The following is a 22,625-nucleotide window of genomic DNA, read 5'->3' as shown; positions in this document are numbered from 1 at the left end:
GTACGGAATCTAGTATAGACTCTGGTACAGACTGTAGTATGGACTCTAGTACAGACTCTAGTATTGACTCTAGTACAGACTCTAGTACAGACTGTAGTACGGACTGTAGTACAGACTGTAGTACGGACTGTAGTACTGACTGTAGTACAGACTGTAGTACGGGCTCTAGTACAGACTTTAGTACAGACTCTAGTACAGACTCAAGTACAGACTCTAGTACAGACTCTAGTGCAGACTGCAGTACGGAATCTAGTATAGACTCTAGTACAAACTGTAGTACAGACTGTAGTATAGACTCTAGTACAGACTGTAGAATTGACTCTAGTACAGACTGTAGTATGGACTCTAGTACAGACTCTAGTAGAGATTGTAGTATAGCCACTAGTAGAGAATGTAGTGTAGAATCAAGTACAGACTGTGGTACAGAGAATTAGTATTTCAGTGCAGATTCAGTATAGGATTCAGTACAGGTTGTAATATAGACTCTAGTAGAGAAAGAGATTGTAGTAAAGCCACTAGTAGAGACTGTAGTATAGAACCCAGTATAGACTGTGGTACAGAGAATTAGTATTTCAGTGCAGAATGCTGCGGGGAAAGGTTTCTGTTTTCTCAGACTGAAATTATCAATAAAATAGGAAACTGCAGCTGCTGGGTATAAAGATGAAGATGACTGTTCCAGGGGCAATTACTACCCCTGCCCCTAGGCCATAATAATAAAGTCAGCAAGGGAGATTGTGATTAATACACGTTTTAAATTATGAGACTTTCCCATCTTCCTGGCTATGGCTGCCCAGAAGTCATCATCACAGTCTGCATCTAGATACATTACCACATGGGAGGTGGATTTAATATTAGAGTATTTTTTGGAAGGTCTATGATGGAAACCCCTTCATCCCTAAGTTTTGGGGTGACGCGGCAGATTTTTCGCCAGCTAATTGTCACCACAGTTTCGTAAATGAATTCAATTGCGGAGAAATGCCTAAATTCGCCTGCAAATTTGCGTCTGCCGAATTTACTCACCCCTCACTACTCACCTCATGTCTCGGTGTAAGATATAATAAATGCTGGGCAAATCCACTGTAGATATTGGGTATTCTGTAAAACCTCCACGGGAAACTTGGGTTTTTGTTTGTTTGAATGTTTTACCCTACCAGTTACTGCCGAAGGTATAACCCATTATGGCAGCCACCTATCTCGTCGCAGCATCGAATTCCAGCCAGTCTCTTTCCATTGACACGGTTCAATCTGTGTTCTCAACCGTTTAACTGATGTGATGAAGGCAATGCACACCTAGATATGAGGAACGCCTTATATATAATAGGACTATTGGCTACACCCACTTACCTATTGTTCTATATGAACATATGTCATAGTAAGACTGAACCAATGAATGCCCCCCATATAAACTACTCCTTACAGGCCCTGCCCACTTTTCCATTATTGGGTCTGAACTAATAAGCAATATAGGAATATCTCCTCTAGGTTCCTATGAGATGATCAGAGAGCCCTGTCCATTCAAGTGGAACAGAGTTACAGTGAAACAACCTCGGCTGGTGCCTCCATAGCAGGACTTGCTTTGTTTACTCAGAAATCACAGGAAAAGAAAAATGAAATGTCAATATTTATAGGTTCCATTCCCACAGATTTTGTGCCTGGCGTGAACTGGTTATTACACCGAGAGTAACACTGGTTCTTTGTCCTCGCAGGCCTTGTTTATGTAATATTTTGGAAATTATGGCCTTTCTTAAATTTCAGAAATTACACTGTGCGTTGTTTTTTGTACTGTACATTGTTTTTCTACTAGATGAGTTGGTGACAGCACTAGAGAGGGGGACAGAAAGGGGCAACCAGAACAGTTATGGACATTTTATCCATTGCGTCAAAGACAAAACACCCAAAATTGCCCCCATTGCTGCCTTTAGCAATTTTATGAAAACTCTAGTACAGTGGATAGGTTCTATGTGTTTAACCAATTCTACAGCCCCCCGGATAACAATAACAATGTATCCCATCAGTCCTTGTTGGTGACCTTTAAGGTGGCCATGCACGTAACAATTAAGTGTATTTGTTTTGTATGATAATATTGGTGTGTGTGTGGCCACCTTTACTGACCAAGAGGCAAGAGGAGTGACACCTTCCTCTTGTTTCCGATGCAAATCAATGAAACCCAAGTCCCGTGATCAAATCACTGCAATTTGCCATCCAAATCACCCTTGATGCAATCAGTACTCTCTCCAGTTAGCCAATAATATCACATGACTTCAGTCGTCATCAATGAACCCCTATCAGAGGGATCATTTGTGAGTGTCCCCTCATTTACTGGGGAACTTCAAGTTCTATGCACATTTGTAACCAATCAATAATGATTTTTTTTTTAATCTTTCTAGCACGGTTGAAATAATGAAAGCAATACAGGCTGCAGCAATACCACCACTGCTCTTATATTTGTGAATACATATTACAATTGATCAAGGATGATTGCACGCTGAGCACTCTGACAGCTGAAGGTCTCTTAGCAATAATCACTTTAAATTGTAGCATTGACCTCCATTCTTTTGAGTATTGAAAAAAAACCATAAAAACGGAGAACAAAATGTATTACGAGTAAACAAAACGGGTAATTGTCTCAAGGCTAGCAAAATGCAGAAGACAGAGGAAAAATACAATTTTTTCTCCCCAATAATGGACATTTCTATCAGCTCCTGATTGTGAACCAAACTGGTTGCGCCTTGTAGAATACTCTTCACCTGTCATGTAAGGGGTAGCTCCAGCGGGACCCATGGGCATCTACACTATACTTTCTGAATGGCAAGCTGGAGCACCTATGGGCACAAGGTGGATTATGAACCCTGTTATTGACGGTCTACTCAAGGTAGGTGATATGTGCAAGGATTCCTTGTGCTCCTGATCTCTGCACTTTGCACCTTATGCCAGGTGCGCCAACAAAGGTGTAGTGCATATACAGTATCTAGCATAGGCTTAATTGCTAAGTATAAGGTGATCTATGGGGTTTAATTTGGCACCATTTAGCATATACAGGTATCGGTATATGAGCTCTGGATTGTAATGGTTAGCTTGTATAGCCACAAGGGTATATAACTATGGGCAGTGGTATTCGTGGTGTACATGTGCTGCATTCCAGTACAAATACCTGTGTCAGATTATCTACAGTGACGTAACTAGAGGGGGGCGGGCCCTGGCGCGGGACGCGCTGCCGGGCCCCCCGCCCCCTCCGTACACCCGGAATCGACGGGAATCGTGGTGCTTGAGCTGCCGAGGGGGCCCTGAGGGGGTGTGGCCCCTGGCCCAATCGCACCCCCTGCTCCCCCGGTAGTTACGCCACTGATTATCTATTATGTGCAACTGCCACATTCTCATTCTCATCACTTAAATATGAAATACCTTCACTGTAGCAGCCAGGGATGCGGGAATCACTTACACCCATCTAAGTCAAGTGAATGGCAGCCATTGGCCTTGCCCCCCCCCCCTCTGTCAATGGCGACTCACACCCAACGACACAACAATAAAATCCACACAAGCAGCAAAAGTCGCCCCAGAATGGTGATAAATCAGCACTCTGGGTTCAAAGTCTACAATCCCAAGAAGCACAACATGTTTTCTCTTGGATAAACTCATTAGCATTCCTTCATCCCATTCCCCAGCTGTCCTAATTAGCTAAATATCTATATTATACTGTATGATGAATATATATTTATGTCATGATATCAAGCATCGTGTTTAGAGATAAGAATAGGAAATAATCCCATTTTGTCTGCAATATTACTAAATTCATTCTTTTCAGGTTTCAAAGTTCTTCCTTTTCTTTAATTTCACTTTATTCTTTTCCGGGAAACCCACCAGGTGTACGAAACAGGGAAAGGGGGGGGGAGGAAAAATTCCTATGTTTGTGGAGCGCCATTCAGCTATAAATACTTTCGGGCTTCTACCAACTGATTTTACTTTCTACTTTGCCTTTCAAAGCAGGACAGAGAGGCAGCACATGTACAGTCCTCCCGCCGACAAGTCAGGAAACATTTCTTTTAAAAAAATGTAATTTATTCCTTTTCAAATTCAGGCGTCGGAAGGGGAAAAAAAACTGTTAAAAAAAGTGACATCTTACCTGTTCCAGGGGGGCCAGGTCTCGCAGCGTTGAGCTGTGGTTAAGCCATGACTTGCTTGTAAACAGAGCTCGAAGTATCCCACACGCTTGTCGCCTACTGCAGCTCTCAGAGAAAAAAACGAGTTTGCACAAGTTTGGATTGGAATTACCTGATTGAGGGAAGGCTGGAAAGGAATTTGAGAAGACTCAGTGTGATGTCAGCAATGTCTATCTGAAGAATCTCCAACCCTAGAATATTTTATAGCTCAATTTGCATCAACACCCATTGCACTGCACACTCACTCACAAACACACACCTGCTAAATAGGGAACGCTTGCACTCAATAGGAATGCCGGCAATCTTCAAAATCTGTTTAACCCTTTCGTAGACAGCCTTTTGTGTTGTTTTGCATATGAAAACAACGAGGAGGAGGGATTCCAGGCAGGTTAATGAGTAGCTCACCTTCTGCAGGGATTCACAGGGAGAACTGGAGAGAAGATTGAGCCAATATGTGTGTATTTGTTGCATTTGCTGTAAGAAATAAAGACGCAAGTCATTGTCTGTTTTGGGGGGATTTATTCAGTTTCACTAATGGGAGTTCAGGGATTAAGGAACAAACAGTAAAAACAAGTGCAAGTGATACAGGAGCCTGCGGGATGTTTGTGCAGATAGAAAGGTTTGGAGGGCTCTGATGGGCTTGGAATAGAAGCTGCTCCTGTGTCCTGTAGATGCATAGGATAAAATCAAAAAGTAAAGTTAATTGTGTATATGTGTATATAAATCATTATCCTTTATTTATATTTACAGAAATGATTCATCATTTCCATCAGTCCCTGCCCCTACAGCAGACACGGAATTGTGGAAGGCCATAAAGGTCTGGGCCTAGGCTGGCACAGTTTTAGGGAGGGCATGCTGCCCAGACGTATCTGCTCCCTATCTGCTACTAGGGTTGCCACCTTTTCTAGAAAAAAAATACCGGCCTTCTTATATATTTATCTTTTTTCCCTATTAATAACATTGGGATCAACCATAATTTTTACCGGCCAGGCCAGTAAAATACCAGCCAGGTGGCAACCTATCTGCTACACATACTGGGGGCGTGTAGGATGTTTTGACAGTTTTTTAAAACTCTCTTGTACCAATGGAGTAAAAAGCATGTGCACATACACACTCAAGATGGGGGGGGGGAGCGGGAAGACGGGTGACCTAGGTGTGCCACAAATACAATCTTTTCTAGTGGAGCTTACAATCTATGATCGCACATACTGGCCGGGAGAAGAAACCCTGTTGTGCCCCTAACCCAGGGCCACTGCCTTCCTAAATCCCTGATGGCCAGAGTCTGCAGGCATCTTTGTTGCCCAAGATCTGTGACCAGGTCTGTGGGCCCCCTTCTGGCTGAGAGCCATTGGCCCAGTAGGAGAGAGGAGGTACACATTGGAGCACTGAGTGGGGTGGAGGTAGGGTTGCCACCTTTTCTGGAAAAAAATACCAGCCTTCCTATATATTTATCATTTTTCCCAATTAATAACATTCGGACCAGCCATCATTTTCACCAGCTAGGCTGGTAAAATACCGGCCAGGTGGCAATAGGGTTGCCACTTTTTCTGGAAAAAAATAGCAGCCTTCCTATATGTAGCACACCCTTGAGTGTACTTTTGCTGTGTATTAAGGCTGTGTGTGACCAGGCTAAAACTGCTTGTAGTGTGACCCCAGTGTACCCGTGCAACTCACTGCAACTCCCGTACCTGGTGTAGATTAATGCAGCAGGATATTCAGCCAGACAGTTTCTTTGCAGTAAACTATAACTTGTTTATTTACAGAGAACAGTGGCAAGGTAGTAGTTCACAAGTAGCAGACGGGCTAATATTCAATATGTATCAAAGTTACAGCAACAATAGACTTGGGGAATAGTTACCACTCTCACTGGGCACTATCCCTCTGGTTGAACACTAAGGCATGGGTTTCTCAGCCTGGGGTCTTGTATCTTGGCACCGGACTTGGTCCTCACCTCACCCACTGTATTCAGCCTGGGGTCTTGAGTCTTGGCACCCTATCTGGTCCTCAACTCACCCACTGTAGTCCTTGCTCTAGTGGTTCAAATACCACGGGGTCCTTACCCCACTATTTCTCCTCGTTGGAGCAACATCTGCTCACTAGCTACCCTGTGTTTTTTTATATTTAATTTTGAAATCTGACAAAGGCTAGACATAGTGTCAGTTTCCCAGCTGTCCACAGTCATCTGACTTTATTCATTCCTTATGGCTGTACTGCAAATTTGAGTGATATCACCCCCTCCCTTTCCCCCAGCATCAGGGCTCATTTACATAAAATCCCATTGACCTGAGCACTGTATTTAACTGTGGATGCATTTCTAAAGGTGGCCATATACGATAAGATCCATTTGTTTGGCAAGGTTGCCAAACGAGCGGATCTTAACCCAATATGCCCACCAATCCACAATGAAGGAAATAGGCACTGACGGGTAGTAGGACCGCATCGGCTAGTTGATGCAGTCTTTTGATCCGTCAACGCCCATTTCCTTCATTGAATCTAAAACTGTCCGATTTTTGGCCTAATATCGATCGTCGAGACCCTTCGGATGCAACCATATATGGTCAGATAAGCTGCCGAATCGGTCTAAAGGACCGATATCAGAATCTTTAATCTGCCCATGTATGGTCACCTTTGCTCGATGGGTGATTCAATTGTTGGCCTTGGAGGCAGGCAGTAGGATCAGCCCAACATGGCCCATGTAGGGGACTAAATCAAGCACAATTCTGCACATTTGGCAACATGCTCCTGTGCATGCCTAGCTTAAGCCACACATTACATTATAATATATGATTTGTTTCGATTCACTGAAAATTCACGAAATTGCCAATGGGCCATTTGACACGCAAGATTTTTCAAACCCATACAACATTTTTTAACTGAACATTATGGCCATTTTTTGTGCAGCAAAATATTTCACTCAACTGACAGGGGCGTTCTGATCACCGCTGTTTCCACCCAGATGCAAGTGGTCATCAAAAAGCCCCATGTGCAATTATATGTGCGGTGTCTGACAAGCTGATCTCCACGCTCATTATAAAGTGCACGGCTATATAATATGGTGCCAAATCTCACCTTTATCTACTGCCCGCTTGCCAAGAAGCATGTTTATAATATATATTTAGAACACTCCTTTTGCGATAAGAATGTTTGAATATCATTGCACAGTCTGTAAAGCTTTTTTTCTTCTGCTGCCAACCATACAACATACAAAAACTATTAACCCTACTTGTACTATAAAGGGATACGTGTAGAGTAGGTTGTGCCAAACGTCATTGGCTGAGTGGAGACTCAATGGTGCATTAAATAGCCCATCAGCCAATAATGAAGAGATTGGGTTAGTAGGCATGCAGATAAGCAAATATTCCAATGTCACACCAGTTTTCTGACCATTTTGTGGTCCTGTATTTAACGCTCACTAAATATATGTTTTAGTGCCATGTGCAAGTACAACGTTTGGCCTCAATCAGATCTGTCTTGCTGAGGCTCCAGCGTTACTAACCTGCACCTGGCATAATATCTAAACTGGAGAGACAATTAGTGATGGAGAGGAATAGGTGTCCCAATGGCATAAAACCACTTGGAACACATTGATTGTAAAGGAATATACAGGGACTCCTTTTATGGAGCTGTATTAGAGCAACAGCTGGAGTGCAAAGGTTACTCACTGTGCATCTTAACTACAAAATCTGACAAGGGCTTTCTTATCTGAAGGTTCCCAGCCAGCAGGGCGGATAATATTATATAACACTGATTGACCAAGTGGAGGCAGTTTTAAGTGTCTCTTCTGTGCAGACGCAAGAGAAGATTGCATGATTGTGGCAGTTACTATGTCTTATGGTGGCCATAGACTGCTTTCTGACTCCAGTAATAGAAGTCATTCCTAGGATCAGCCACTAAAGAAAAAGGAAAGATGATTTGTTTCAATACACACGTGTAGAACTTATTTGTCCGATATACAGGTAGAAACAATAGAATTCTACCTGTATCTGACAATTCAGCAGTAACAATGGCCGATATTGGGTTGCCTTCAAAATTTTACAGACAGCCCAATCAATTCTTCTGCCGTTATCGGTCGGCTTGACTCCAACCATACACGCACCAAATATCATACGAAAATTCATTTTGTATGATATTATCAGTGCATCTATGGCCATTTTAAGGCTAGGGCCACACAGAGGGCCAAAATCAGCTAGTGGAAATACCAGTGGCGCACTGGGGGGTGCACCAGGGCCCGCACCCCCTGAGGCCCGCTGGCGGTTTGCCAGAACACTAATCCTACGAAAAAATCTCTTTCGGAGGGGGTGCCCTGCTACATGGCCTGCACCCGGGCCCCGCGCCCCCTAGTTATGTTACCTCGATATACGATGGCTGATTGCAGCCCTACCGTGGGCAGTAACCTCCTCTCTCTTCCGCATGCAGAATTGTTGAATCGGAAACAATGCGAACAGACTTCGGTGGATATCAGCTCAAAATGCAGAGACTCACAGCTCTTCGATGAAATCTGCCGAGTCTGTTCACGCCGCTTACGATTAAACAATAGTATCACCCAATCAATCTTAAAGGGGACCCGTCACCCAAAAAAATTCTACAATTAGTCAAGCAAAATGAACTTTAATGACACTATGAAAATTATTTAAATCTTGTTTCCTTCAGTCTGGGAACTGTGGACACTGTTATTAAGGCAAGCCTTGCATCATCTCAGAATCGTGTTTGTGCACCAGAATGGGGGACCTGATGTCCATCCCCATGTCCTGGCTACACAATTAAATGGGAAAGAGAACTGGGGGAATGTGGGGAGAACAGTGACATCTAGGAAGTGCTGAATGGAAAGTGAAAGTAATTGTCTGCCCCACCTCTATACCTAAGGCATAGAGGAGGGGCAGACAGTATTTGATTGACAGCTGAGATTTTCAAATTAGTTTACAACAGCTATAAATGCTTTAATAAAAAAAGAAATCGGATTCCACGTTTCATTTGAAAAGGAATTTTATTATACAGCTTTTTGTGTCTGGGTGAGCACTTCTGTACCCATGTGCAATGTTCCCTGTAATCTGTGCACTGGGTGCGCACACACATTTCAAGGCCAGCTCATATCAAATTGCGATGCTCACAAAATAATTTTTTTGCACACATAGCTGAGAAGGAATTAGAGAGAAGATTGGCCCAAGGGTGCACTAGTGGATCAGGATAGCAAGAGGGATAAATGGAAATTCAGGGTTGTTGTCACTCACCCACCAAGCTGAACAACATTAGGCAACAAAATATTCTGAATTATACTGTGTTTTATTACCTTAAATCTGTAATTTGCTCTGATTGTCCCACTTGGCCATTGTCTAGGATTGTCTCCCCATATGCTTTTTATGTACTTATAAAGCCAAAATATTATTTTAAAGGTGGTTATACTGGGGTCCGACCAGGTACACTCTCTGCCACAGCATGAGGGGTACAGTGTGGTCCCCTTTCTATTGTTTGTACAAAGAACATGAAGTGTCTGAAGAACATGCTCTTTTCAAAACTTCTCAAAATATTCCAGCCTGCCCAATTTCTAAACCAGCTGATATCCATAATACATGACATCGCCATAGTTGGGAGGCCACCATCTACATTCTAATAATCATGTGAAGCATCTGTTTTGTACAATTTTATTGGTACAGCTTTAGTCTAATGGCACTTGTTATATTGTGTCCACTTGCAGAAAAAGGTCTGTCTGCACCACTTCTACCTTAGTGGCGGTGTGATGATGACTGGCCTCAGGGCCGTAACTAGGGGTAGGAAGAAGAGGCACCTGCCTAGGGCACAATGATGTAGGGGCACTAGGAAGGTGCCTGTTCAAGGGTTTTCTGCCTGCCCCTACTCCAGCATCCCTGCCTGTCCGCATCCCCTCTCCTGCTTCCCTTGCGGGGGGCGGGTTTTGCAGACCGGGTTGCCTGGAGCACCTGGTCGGTCTGGAATTTTGTTACAACAGCACCACCTGCTGGTCATTTTCTGACCAGTCTGACCACCAAGTAGTCAAGGAAGTCTTCAGGAGAAAGAAAGAGGCTGCTCTGATGTTCTTCTGCTCAGGAAAGGTTTGAGAGAGGCTTTTAATTGTTTTCCTAAGCAGAAGAACATCAGAGCAGCCTCTGTACATAGAGGTGATAATTTTAGAATCTGATTAAACCGCTCAAGCAACGCCCAGGTACTACTTTAATGTTCAGAGGTATTCTCTGCTCCAGTGAGTAATGCAGCTATTATCTATAAATACAGGTATGCCTATTAATAGAATTTAAGTCATCTGTAATTAATAGGGTGTGGCTTCAGTTGCACTTTCGATATCGGTAGCAGAGACACAACAGGATTTCAGTTGACCAACTGGGGATATTTTTTCACCTTTACACGATCTTTATTTCTCGGGGTACAATATACAAACGGAAACGAAAATAAATGAGCAGGAAAACATTTCCAGGGAGATACAGGTACCAGCAATGCTATGACCCTTTAAGAAATTAAACATTTTGTTTTGCCTTCCTGTAAACAATAGAGTGTGTGTGCTTTGGTGGAAACGTGGGCACAGGTAATGCACACTATTAACTGATGCATTTTGTAAAAAAACATGTTTTCCCGCAACAGTATCCCTTTAAAGATTGGACAATAGTGATGGGCGAATTTATTCGTCAGGTGCAAATTCACTTCGAATTTGCGTGATTTCCTGCCGGCAAATAAATTTGCATAATGGCCACAAAAATTTACTGGCGAGAATTCACCGCCATCCGTTTTTTGGACACCGGCGCATTTTCGCCAAAAAAACAGACGCCGGCGTCAATGTCATTGTTCTCATACCTAATATTCTTTAGTTTCAATAGGCAACATTAGAAATGGTAGATTATATCCTGTCACACCAGAAGAAGGAAACAACAAATGTAAAGTGTGTGTTAAGATTTAGGGCATCGCCATAAGAGATTTCAGTAACTGACATGTTTTTTTGGTTGACTGCAGAAGTGGAAGCCAGAGCCAGACATTAGCACCACGGGCTTGGCCAGATTGGAATGTTTTTGGAGACATCACATGGCTGTGATTTTTTATAAAATGCCACTGGGCTTGTTTTATGTAGAATTGAAAAGTGCACAGAATCTGCTCCATTTATTTTTGTACTTTGAAATGCAGTATTCTTGTATTCTTTTCCAGTATTTCAAGGTAATTGTGCCTGCCACAATCAGGCCCAATAATTTGATGCAAATACCATGTGCTGAATCAAAAATAATTGATTAAAAATGAGCTGCAACTTTTCCTGAGAGGAAATCTGCAGCACACATGTGAGCCATGGCGTATGCATGTAAATTAGTTGGCATAACATTGTGCCTATATGTGCCACTCTGTCTGGTTCAAGGCAGTGTTAAGTACAGGTCTTCCCTGTGCCAAAGCATAATGCACCTTGCACCTCAATACACCAAATTAGGTGGAACCAAGTTTACCCATTATGCAAGTGATCCCCAACCTGTGGCTCGCGAGCAACATGTTCCTCTCTACTCTCATTGATGTTGCTCTCCACTCCTATTGATGTTGTTCTCAGTGGCCTCATAGTAAGTGTCCATTTTGAAATTCCTGGCCAAAATCCAGGTTTTGGTGGCATAAACACACAAAGCCTCGTGTAGGATAGCAGTCCACATGGGGCTACCAAGTAGCCTATTATAGCCCTGATTTGGCATTGCCAAGCATTTTTTTCTTGCTGGTGTGTCTTCCTAACAATTTTTACAATTGAGAGTAAGACAATTTGAGAGTAAAAAATGTTGGGGACCCCTGGGTTAGGAGAATGGGTTGGAGCTTAGAGTCTGCTTGTTTCAAGGGGCGCAGAAATGGCTGGGCATGGGAGTCCTTGGACCATAGTTGCTGCACAAAACATGCATCACCCAAAACCCAATCCCAGAGACCCTGACAGATAGTGCTTGCTGCAGATATGAACTTTGTAAGAGCATGTCAACACAGTACAGTTTTGATACTTTGGTTTATCAAATGATTATGGCTGTTGAAGGTGCTGCACCTTTCAGATTCACTTGTGGCTAAAATAAATGAGTTTATTATTTATTATTTGTTCGCCCGATGTCCATAAACTGGGAGGTATTATTGCAACTGACAGACACTGGAAGTGCCACTGTGGATTTTATTCATTCATTTCCATTTTTCTACCCTGAATGGGGGTCACAAAACTTTATTAGGACCAAAAATACTGACCCTAGAATGGTTAAGAACACGAATGTTTGAACACAATGGATGTGTCTCTCTTTTCACCCTTACAACTAGGTAGGTATTTAACAATTCAGCTATAACAATATTCTGAATGCAGATTTCAAGTTCCAATTACTGAAATTACTTTCTCAGAACTCATTTTTCTTAATTAGTACTGAACACCACTGTTCCCATATGAATCGCTTCTTTCTTTTTCTCTTTATGTCACCAATGCCTTTGTTGGTTTCTATGTAAAGATAACACATTTTTGGAATGCTCTACCTCTTCAGCACACATGGCATCCATTGTTCGTTGTTGTTGCTTCTGTGTGATTTGATATGCTGAAAATATATACGTCCACCTCTAATATTTCCTATTGTATTTAAATAATGCTAGCAAACCAACACACGGAGATTGGATTCTTCTCTGTTCAGTAGGAGAAGAACTTGATAGCAAATATGCTATCAATCATCTTTAACATGTTTGTGTCCTAAATATCTAAATAACATATCCAGGCAAAGTAACTGAATATGCAAGTGTAGTTTTACCACCATACAAATCACTTATACAACCAAATCTTATATGTGCTGTTCAGTTTCTGGCACCCATCACTTAAAAACACGTAGTAGAACTTAATGGGGTTGATTAATATTGAGAAAGGCATCTTAGGGGTGACCTAATAAATCTTAAAGAGATTCCAAATACAGTAGGCTAAAATTAAATGGGTTCCAGAAGAATTTTCCTTTTTGACATCCAAGGGTTGGATTATGTAACCAGCTGACTGGCAAGCAGCAGACTTGGGCTGGAAATCACGTTTTCCACTGAAGAAGTGTAAATACTGATATGAAAGCAATCGCTTTTATAACCTTGAGTTTGAATAAAAAATGATTGTTCAAAGTTCTATTGTTCATTGCTTTGTTCCACACGGCCCAGCTGGACAAAGAGTTTTGCCTGAGCAAGGGGTTTAATACAATATGCCAATACGTGTAAGGGTTACACTGCAAAGGCCAATGGCAAGTACATTTTTTGTAGGACTGGAGGATGCACTTTGGCCACCTCCCATCTGCCAGTGACTTACTAATTTGTTCAGCCTATTCACTCCACATAGGCTCCACAGTATCTCCCTAAAATAAATGAATTCTCCAGGTGCCATCAATCCCCAGCACATTTTTTTCACATGGTCTGGACCTGCACTAAACTAACAGGCCAAAATAAGCTGCTGACAGGTTAAGTTGGCAGTTTATTATACAGTGTATGGGGCCCTCTGACGGGCTTCTCCTATTGATATCTGACTGAAAGACTGTGCCGGTTTGTTGATCTGGTCCTCAATACAACCTCCTATATTCTTCAAGGGCCCAACAATCGGATCAGCCCAATACCTCAAGATAAGTTTATAAGGGAGAGATCTCCCTGGTCATCTGCAGCAGAACTGACATACCCCCATAATCAACCAGGTGAATTACTTAACCCCAACAAGAGCAGAAAGAACATTGATATCCATATTACTAGCCTATACCAAGCAGGCCCGGACTGGCAATCTGTGGGTTCTGGCAAATGCCAGAGGGGCTACTGTAAATTCCCATAGACAGTCACTATTTATTGGGTTGGTGGGGGGCTGCTTGGGCCTCTGTGTACTTGGAATGCCAGGGCCTATTTTGATTCCCAGTCCAGACCTGATGCCAAGACATTTATTACTATCAAATGGAAAGACCCAGCCCCCCTTCCCCAAAAGATGCTTTTGAAAGAACCTCATATACCAAGCCCTACATATATATAAATGTATTTGCACCAGATGAGGCTGCAAAGACAAATATCTTAAAGTCTGGTCACCCTGGATAGACCTGTTTCACTAATCCCAAATCATTCCTAGCAGAGCATTGCTTCCAGTGAGCCCTCCTCCTGATAATAGAACCCCTGTGCTTCCTACTACTGTATATGAAGACACGACACGCCACTGTTGATACTGGGAAATATTTATTTCAGTTATCATACAAATGCATATCTTTTGCATTAGGATTGTCTTTATTATTGTTTTGGTTATTGTAACCAACTTCAAAATAATTATTCTACTCCATTGTAAAATCTTGTAGGCATGTGCAGCCGACATATACTGTTGCATTCTGTTTTGTACCACTCTTGCACAAGTACTGTACATCTATCAAGCAAAGGAATGACAGTGTAATGCTTTATTATATTCATTTCAATAAAACCTTACTGGAGGTGTATAATAACTTTCAGTTTAGGAGCAGCTGCAAAGCCAAAGGCTGAATATTTTAGGGGTCATTTACCATGGAAGGATGCAATATGCAGAAAATGGGTGCAATCTGCCATGTTTTGCATGTGTGTTTTGCCATACACTTGCCTCCTGCCCTATGGTAAGGGCATGGTTGGTCTATGACTGCCAACACTGTGTGGACCTCATGCTAGATTTTTTTGTAGGGAACAGCCAGATCCTGGACAGAAGTGTTCATACACTAAAATGTATTCATGAGCACTAAGAGGCATGCTTCAGTCCAGGGTCTTTATTAATTACCCTTTTGATGTTTTATATAATAAACATATGATAACCCCCAATGCAGTGTTACCCATCTTTTATCATGTGATAGATGTTCCAGAGGAGGATCCAGATTTTAGCTAGTCTGAACCTATTGAAATTATAGTGCCCTGAAGTTTATGGATCTATTGGAAGGTCTGATGGTATTAAAAGTATCTTGGAGGGATGTACAGCAGCTACGTGGGCCACCAATTGGAGATCCCTGACCTAATCCATAGGCTCTAATATGACAGTGGTATTTAATGGTCATAATTGGTAGACAAGGGGTAGCCTTGTTTTACCAAACACTGGTTTTCCTATAGCAATGGTCTAAATACCCTCAAAAGAACTGAAAAAAAAGATCCCATACTGCAGAAATACCATCCGCTTCAAAACATTTACATTGTTAAAAGTTGTATGTACCTGGCGAGGCCTTGTGTTGCTTTTGAAGATTTATTAAGTCAGTTAATGAATGCTGTGCTGCAATAGTACATCATCGATACAATTTTATAGGTGTGAAATGGCTAATGACACCATTTATAGAGTAGATTGATGCTAGCACGTAACACTGTTCATGAATGTTATGTGCCTGTTGCTGAATTCTAGAATAGTTACATAGTTACATAGTTAAATCGGGATGAAAAAAGACAAAGTCCATCAAGTCCAACCCCTCCAAATGAAAACCCAGTATCCATACACACACCCCTCTCTACTTTTAATTAAATTCTATATACCCATACCTATACTAACTATAGAGTTTAGTATCACAATAGCCTTTGATATTATGTCTGTCCAAAAAATCATCCAAGCCGCACTTAAAGGCATTAACAGAATCAGCATCACAACCTCACTGTCCTGACTGTGAAGAACCCCCTATGTTGCTTCAAATGAAAGTTCTTTTCTTCTAGTCTGAAGGGGTGGCCTCTGGTATGTTGATCCTCTTTATGGGTAAAAAGGTCCCCTGCTATTTGTCTATAATGTCCTCTAATGTACTTGTAAAGTGTAATCATGTCCCCTCGCAAGCACCTTTTTTGCAGAGAAAACAACCCCAACCATGACAATCTACCCTCATAATTTAAGTCTTCCGTCCCTCTAACCAATTCAGTTGCACTTAGTCTCTGCACTCTCTCCAGCTCATTTATATCCCTCTTAAGGACTTGAGTACAAAACTGCCCCCATACTCCAGATGAGGCCTCACCAGGGACCTATAAAGAGGCAGAATTATGTTTTCATCCCTTGAGTTAATTCCCTTTTTTATGCAAGACAGAATTTTATTTGCTTTAGTAGCCACAGAATGACACTGCCCAGAACTCGACAAATTGTTATCTACAAAAATACTATCTATCTACTAAATAGTTCTGCGCAATTTAGTATCATCTGCAAAAATAGAAACAGTACTTTCAATGCCCACCTCCAGGTCATTAATAAACAAGTTGAAAAGCAAGGGACCTAGTACAGAGCCCTGTGGCACTCCACTAACTTGTGGATAATTTGTTGCTGTTTCAAAAAATAAGACCCTGCCCTGGCCAGAGAAATGATAACACAAGTTTTATACCTGGAAGGTAAGTCTGAAACTAATGTGAGTGTGATGAGAGCCTAACAGAGGGAAAATCTGTCTAAGGCCAATTATTCCTTGTCATCTCTTCTAGGACCTAAATTCTATACATTGCATATCCATCCCTCTGCCCCATTCCACAAAGGAAGCAGACACTATTTGGATAGGGAGACATGGTGTAGAGTGCAAAGCAGTGGAACACCTTCATATAAGTTAGATTTTGACTTTGTGAGAGCAGTGAGAGCATTTCGTGAGAAATCAGAGATCACCTGATAATGTTACTATTTGAGTACATCCATTCATGAAGATGGCTCCAATCTTTCATCACATCACATGTTTCCAAAGTACCAGCGTAAAGTTGACTTTTAACTTTGGTGGTGCTAAAATAACAGAAAACCTAGGTTATTACATTTGGTGGAAAGCCTGTTATTAAAAAGGCCACAGCAGTGAGTGTGAACTGTTGTCGTGCTTGCTGGGTATAAAGATGACTGGGTGCAGTTGGAATGGTGCTAATTAGTACTAATTAGTATAAATGACCAAGTTCATTCAAGTGGACTCTTTTTCTCTCAGCTATTACACTAGGCCATTTCTTCCAATGGCAGGTAAGGAGATTTAAGGGTTCATTTAAATTGTGCCGGGAAGGGTGCAAAACACAAAGGACAGGTGCAATATGCAAAAGATGGGTGCAATGAACTATATTTTCTGCATTTTGTGTTTTGCCCTGCACAATGAAAAATTCTACAGGCCTCTGAGCACAGTGCAGAGACATGTGTCCCCCTTTCTCCATGAAAATAAAGCTTCCTATGTTTGGCAGCCCTAAATATATGAAGGCACCTTGATGCTCGGTGCAAAGGGCAGCCAGTCCTAAGAAGCAAATGTTTTTATATGAGAGCTTAGTTGGGCAAAACATAAATGCCCCTCTTAATCTTCACTTCTGGAACTGTAGAAGTTATGGATAGCCTGGTTTATGTATGGAGAATGATTGGAAAATAATTATTTATTATTCTGTAAAACTGAGAATTTATTAGAAGAACTTTTAGCTTACCAACATTGATTTTCAGGAGAAATTTGACTGGATTGTGGGGCGAATAAGAATTTTTATTTTTACCCCCCTTTTGACAAATTGGCAAATGACTTAAAATAAATTCTTTGTTCTTTAGCTGGTTCAATACAGATTGGATCAAAGTTCAAATCCAACTACTGCGCACTGTGCATTATACCTTTTTAATCCATGTACTTAAGGTTAAAGTTGTTGTAGGGTTTATTTAGATAAATAAGTCCATCAGATATTGGCTTCTTTAAGCAATAAACTAGCATTCCTAAACAAAAACACTAGTCATTATCATGGACTGAGCAGGTTAGCTATAAGTATATGACCTGTAAACCAGGCAACAGTTAAATTCCAAAATGAAGAACTGGATCCAGTGAAATGTTTAGCCTTGCACTGGGCATTAGCAGGTAGTAAGGACAGCACTCACTTGCACCAAGTGTCTTTGACACACAAGTTGACAAACCTCCTCAAACTTTCAATTCAAGAATACTGCACTGCTGAAAACAGGTAGTGCAATACTCTTTGGAGGAAAGAAGCAGGTCATTGCATTCCATAGAGCTACACCAAGACCTCACTGTAGAGCAGGATGCACCATCTTGAGAACTATAGATTTTCTGAAACATGTAAGTGAAGCCTCAGGAGAAGACAATGATCAAATCTGTCTTAGGTGTTCCTCTTGGTCACCTAACTAACTCCTGCAACATTTGCATCCTTCAGGAGTAGTGATGGGCGCAAATTCGCTGGTAAAAATTCACCGGTGTCAAAAAAAAATTCGCGAAACAGCCGCGAAAATTCACTGGTAAAAATTCACCGGCGTCAAAAAAAAGTCGCAGCGTCCAAAAAAACAGATGCCGGCGTCAAAAAAATGGTCGCCGGCATCAAAAATGAGATGCTGGTGGCGTTTCGCAATTTTTTTGCCGTTTCGCGAATTTCACGGGAAATTCGCAAATTTTTCAGCGAAGTGAAACGGCGCAAATTCGCCCATCACTATTCAGGAGCCCACTAAACTACAAAATGCAAGTGGGACTAATCGTTCAAGTTAGTTACAGAAGAGACTGAGACTTTGTCTTGGTTGTTTAGGGTTCTCCCATGTTCCGATTTATCCAGATTTCTGTGCACTTTAATGGGAGGCAAAGGCTAGCATTGTCATTTGGAGACTGTGTTTTGGTTACAGGCTTAATACATGTGACAGAAGGCTTGGGCGAATTTAACCCTTCTTGTTTCGCCAGAAACTTTTTTTGATGCATAATTTTTTTTACGCATGCCGCCATACAAGTCTATGGGTGTCATTTCTGCAGCGAAACAAGGCGAAAAAATTCGCCCATTCCTATTATGCCCTTTGATATTTAGCTGGAGTTGAATAGAATAGCCCTTAGGGCCAGATTTAGGATAGGGCAAAAAGGGGCTTGTTGGCCTGTAATTAAACTTCTTTAATCTACAAAAATACTATTATTACAGCCTTTGGAAGACAGGAGAGAGCTGTATCTCAACACCAACTGTTTTTACTTCTAACGCAAGATTGTTTTTCCCATATTCTTTCATAGATAGAAATGCAAAGTCACACTGTACATATAACCAGGCTGAAATACCATAGACACAAACCCATAGCTCAGCTATCTCACTTACAAATAGAAACAAGCTGTGAGATTACATTATGAGAGTGTTAGGCCAGAATATACTTGTATATGTTGTTAATAGAGATATAATAGAGTAAATAAAAATATTAACACTCACGTCTGCTTCGGACATTTTTGGTTATCAGCCATACATGCTGTGATTAGAAAAAAATACAGTATGGAGATAAACAGCCCTCACCTAATAAAAAACGCATTTGGGCAGGCAGTCTTGTATGTTGTGAACAGTGCGTGCCGATAAGGTGTTGCAAAGGTGTTTACTTTCCATTCTATCATATCTCCAAAATAAAGACTGATTGTCAAGCCGTTTCGTGCTTCTCAGTCTCCTTAGAAGCAAATGTTTCTCTTTGCATTAGCAAGAAATAATATTCTCCAAGAATTTTATATCAGAAGATACATAAACAAGGGTCAGTTTATAGATTTGAAGGGATATGTGAACTGAGATTCAAATACATTTATATGTTAATGATGGGCCAGTTCAAATGACAGATCCGTCAAGGAAAAAAAACCCTGGTGGGCATATTTGGCTTAAACTGCTGATTTAACCCACAGATCCAACACGTCATCTTAAACTGAGTCTGAGTTGGGAAAGAGTGGGTTAGGATCAGGATGGTTGGACATACATGTGCGCGTGAATATGTTTGGCCTGCCAGCATTGGGCACAAGGAACCCAGTTCAACAGTCCAATGCCCAGCATGTTTTTGCTGGTGAATTTTTGATGCCAATTAGGGTGTATCTCCTACAGTATTTGGTAGACAGCCAGACTCTAAAAATTATGATTTTGGCCCACTCCAAAAGTACATTGCTAAAAAGCAGTTTTTTTATAAAGAGCAAACTGTTGAATAAAATAATTTTAATGGTATGAAAAAAAAAATCATCATCAGTATCATTACGCCCTACAATTGGATAATATTAGGCCACCCCTCTGCTGAGGCCATGCATAGCAACACCCTTATAGATGCTTAAATCCCACCTGCAGTATGCTAAGTCCTCAATAAATGAATCAGTCATACTAGTTCTCAGTATTATAACTTCAAATTTCAATTCCATGTGTTGAACATTCATAGAAAAGAATGGAGCGTGTCAGAATTTCACTCTAGAGGACTGTGGCGACCTCTAACTTCACTCTTTGATAAATAAGACCCTTAGAGTGTATTGCCAGTTATCTTTGCTGTATTACTAATTTTGTAGAATAAAAGGATAAAACATAGATAAGATAACTGGCAATATACGCTAAGTCTGTTCTGTTGGGTTCCACCTTTGAAGGAGATATCTTTTTAAAAAAAAAACCTTTTAAAAGCTTTTTGCTGGAATGATTTTTGAAAATGGTATAGTTTTATGAATTGGGATCAGAAGAGTGTATGAATTTATAAGGTTCCCTCATTGATTTGTTTTTTTTTTTTTTTGTTTTTTTGACACATTTATTTATTTATTTAGTTATGTTGTATTTATTTATTGTTTTGAATTGCTTATGAATGAGTAGACTGGCCAGTCACTGATTATTTAGGTTTTCAATAATATTAAATTAAAGAATTCCACTATCTGTGATGCTAGGCTCTGCCATTTTTTATTTGTTTTTTTTGAATAGTTCCTCCTAGAAAAAGGATGACTTAGAGGTATATGTTGATGGTATATATAAACAAACCCATGGTAGTGATTTTCAAACAAAATTGAACTATGATTAAAATAAGAATGTTCCTGAGGTTTATACATTAAGGCCTCATGTAATTTAGTCCTGCAGCCAAGACCTTTACTTTATACATAGTTTTATATATATATATATATATATATATATATATATATATATATATATATATATATATATATATATATATATATATATATATATATATATATATATATATATATATATATATATATATATATAAACCAGTACGAGCATGGTCAGTCGCACACCTTTGGAAGAAACAAATGACCAGGTGCTGCTATCATGTCAATTATTTAAATGTCCATATATAGTTAATAGCGCACACTGGAACGTTTAAAAGATTAATTTATTTAACAAAGTTAAAAATAAGTGTATCGACGTTTCGGTCCGAATCTGGGACCGTTTTCAAGATACAGCACACAATAAAAACAGGGGTTATATACCCTTACCAATTACCAATTAACAAACAGGAAGTGAAATCACCAACAAGCATCACACATTAAAATAGGTGAAGGCTGTCCCAGTATTAGAATGTTATTCAGAAACAATTGGTTAAATAACAAAGTAATAATAATATGTCAAGTGTTCATAACTTATTAGAAGCATAGTTTCACAATAAAGTCAATTCAAAACCATAGCATAGCTTACGTATTAAGGAACATCCCTTCATCCTGAGAAACAGAACAGAAATGTGGAAACTGACATGTTTAACAGAAGAAAAACAATCTCAACGTTGGTCAAGAAAACATGTTAGTGACAATTGTTCATTAAGACCATATGGTGCAATAGTGTTTAATTTTTTAATCCAAAAACATTCACGCTGAGGGAGTAATTTGGACCGGTCGCCTCCTCTCCGTGGAGTAGGTATATGATCAATTCCTATATACTTAAAGGTTGGTAAATGGTGCCCCATCTCTAAGTAATGTTTGGCCACTGGTTTTGTTGTATGATTGTCTCTAAAGGCTGTACTGATAGCTGAGCGATGGGCATCCATCCGGAGCCGCAAAGTAAGATCTGTTTTGCCCACGTATGCAAGGCCACAAGGGCATGTGATCAGATAAACCACATGTGTGGTGGTGCAAGAAATATGTGATCTGATAGCGAATCGTTTCCCAGTATGTGGATGTGTAAAACTTTGCCCCGGGTTCATATATCGACAGGATGTGCAGGAGGGACATCTGAAACACCCCAACTTACGCGTTGCCAACCATCCCGTAGGGGCAGGTTGATAACACGAAATGGGATCAGATTTAACTAGAAGATTGTGTAGACTGACTCCTCTCTTGTAGGCTATCATGGGAGGCCTGTCTAGTGCCCTTTTTAATCCAGTGTCAGCCTGTAAAATGTTCCAATTTTTATGCACAACTTTTTTGATTTGCCCAGCTACACCAGAGAATTGAGAAGAAAAAACTAACCTATTCATAGATGGTTCATTCTTTTTACTCTCCTGTACCTTATTTTGGCCTTGTGGAGTGCTTGATGTAGCAACCTTTGAGGATAACCCCTTGCTCGAAATCGGTCATTCATCTCTTTAAGTTGTCTATCTCTGTTGGCCTCCGATGAATTATTCCGCAGAACCCTACAAAATTGAGAAATGGGGAGTGAAATTTTCATGGACTCCGGATGTTGACTATTATATTGTAATAAAGTATTTCGGTCAGTTGTTTTTCTGTATAAAGAGTAGTCAAATCGATCCCCTTGGCGGGCAATTTCCACATCCAAAAACTGTATTGTATTCATATTAGTGGTGGCTGTAAATTTAACAGGACCGCCCAGGTCATTCAACTGGGAAACCATAGATAAAAAAGAACTTTCATTGCCCCTCCA

At 40.7% G+C, this 22,625-nt stretch overlaps 1 protein-coding gene across 1 annotated transcript in view; it reads right to left on the bottom strand.

Moving 5' to 3' along the window:
• The window catches only part of kcnj15.S (potassium inwardly rectifying channel subfamily J member 15 S homeolog), a 36,441-nt gene extending 32,126 nt beyond the window's left edge, over window positions 1–4,315 (bottom strand). The window contains exon 1 of the mRNA XM_018248911.2: window positions 4,121–4,315. The gene's annotated coding sequence lies outside the window, so the exon portion shown is untranslated. The remainder of the gene's footprint in view (window positions 1–4,120) is intronic.
• Window positions 4,316–22,625: the final 18,310 nt, after the last annotated feature.

The sequence above is a fragment of the Xenopus laevis genome, chromosome 2S, assembly GCF_017654675.1.
Source record: "Xenopus laevis strain J_2021 chromosome 2S, Xenopus_laevis_v10.1, whole genome shotgun sequence".
NCBI lineage: Eukaryota > Metazoa > Chordata > Amphibia > Anura > Pipidae > Xenopus > Xenopus laevis.
The sequence above is the reverse complement of the archived record's forward strand: the minus strand, read 5'-3'. Positions and strand labels throughout refer to the sequence as shown.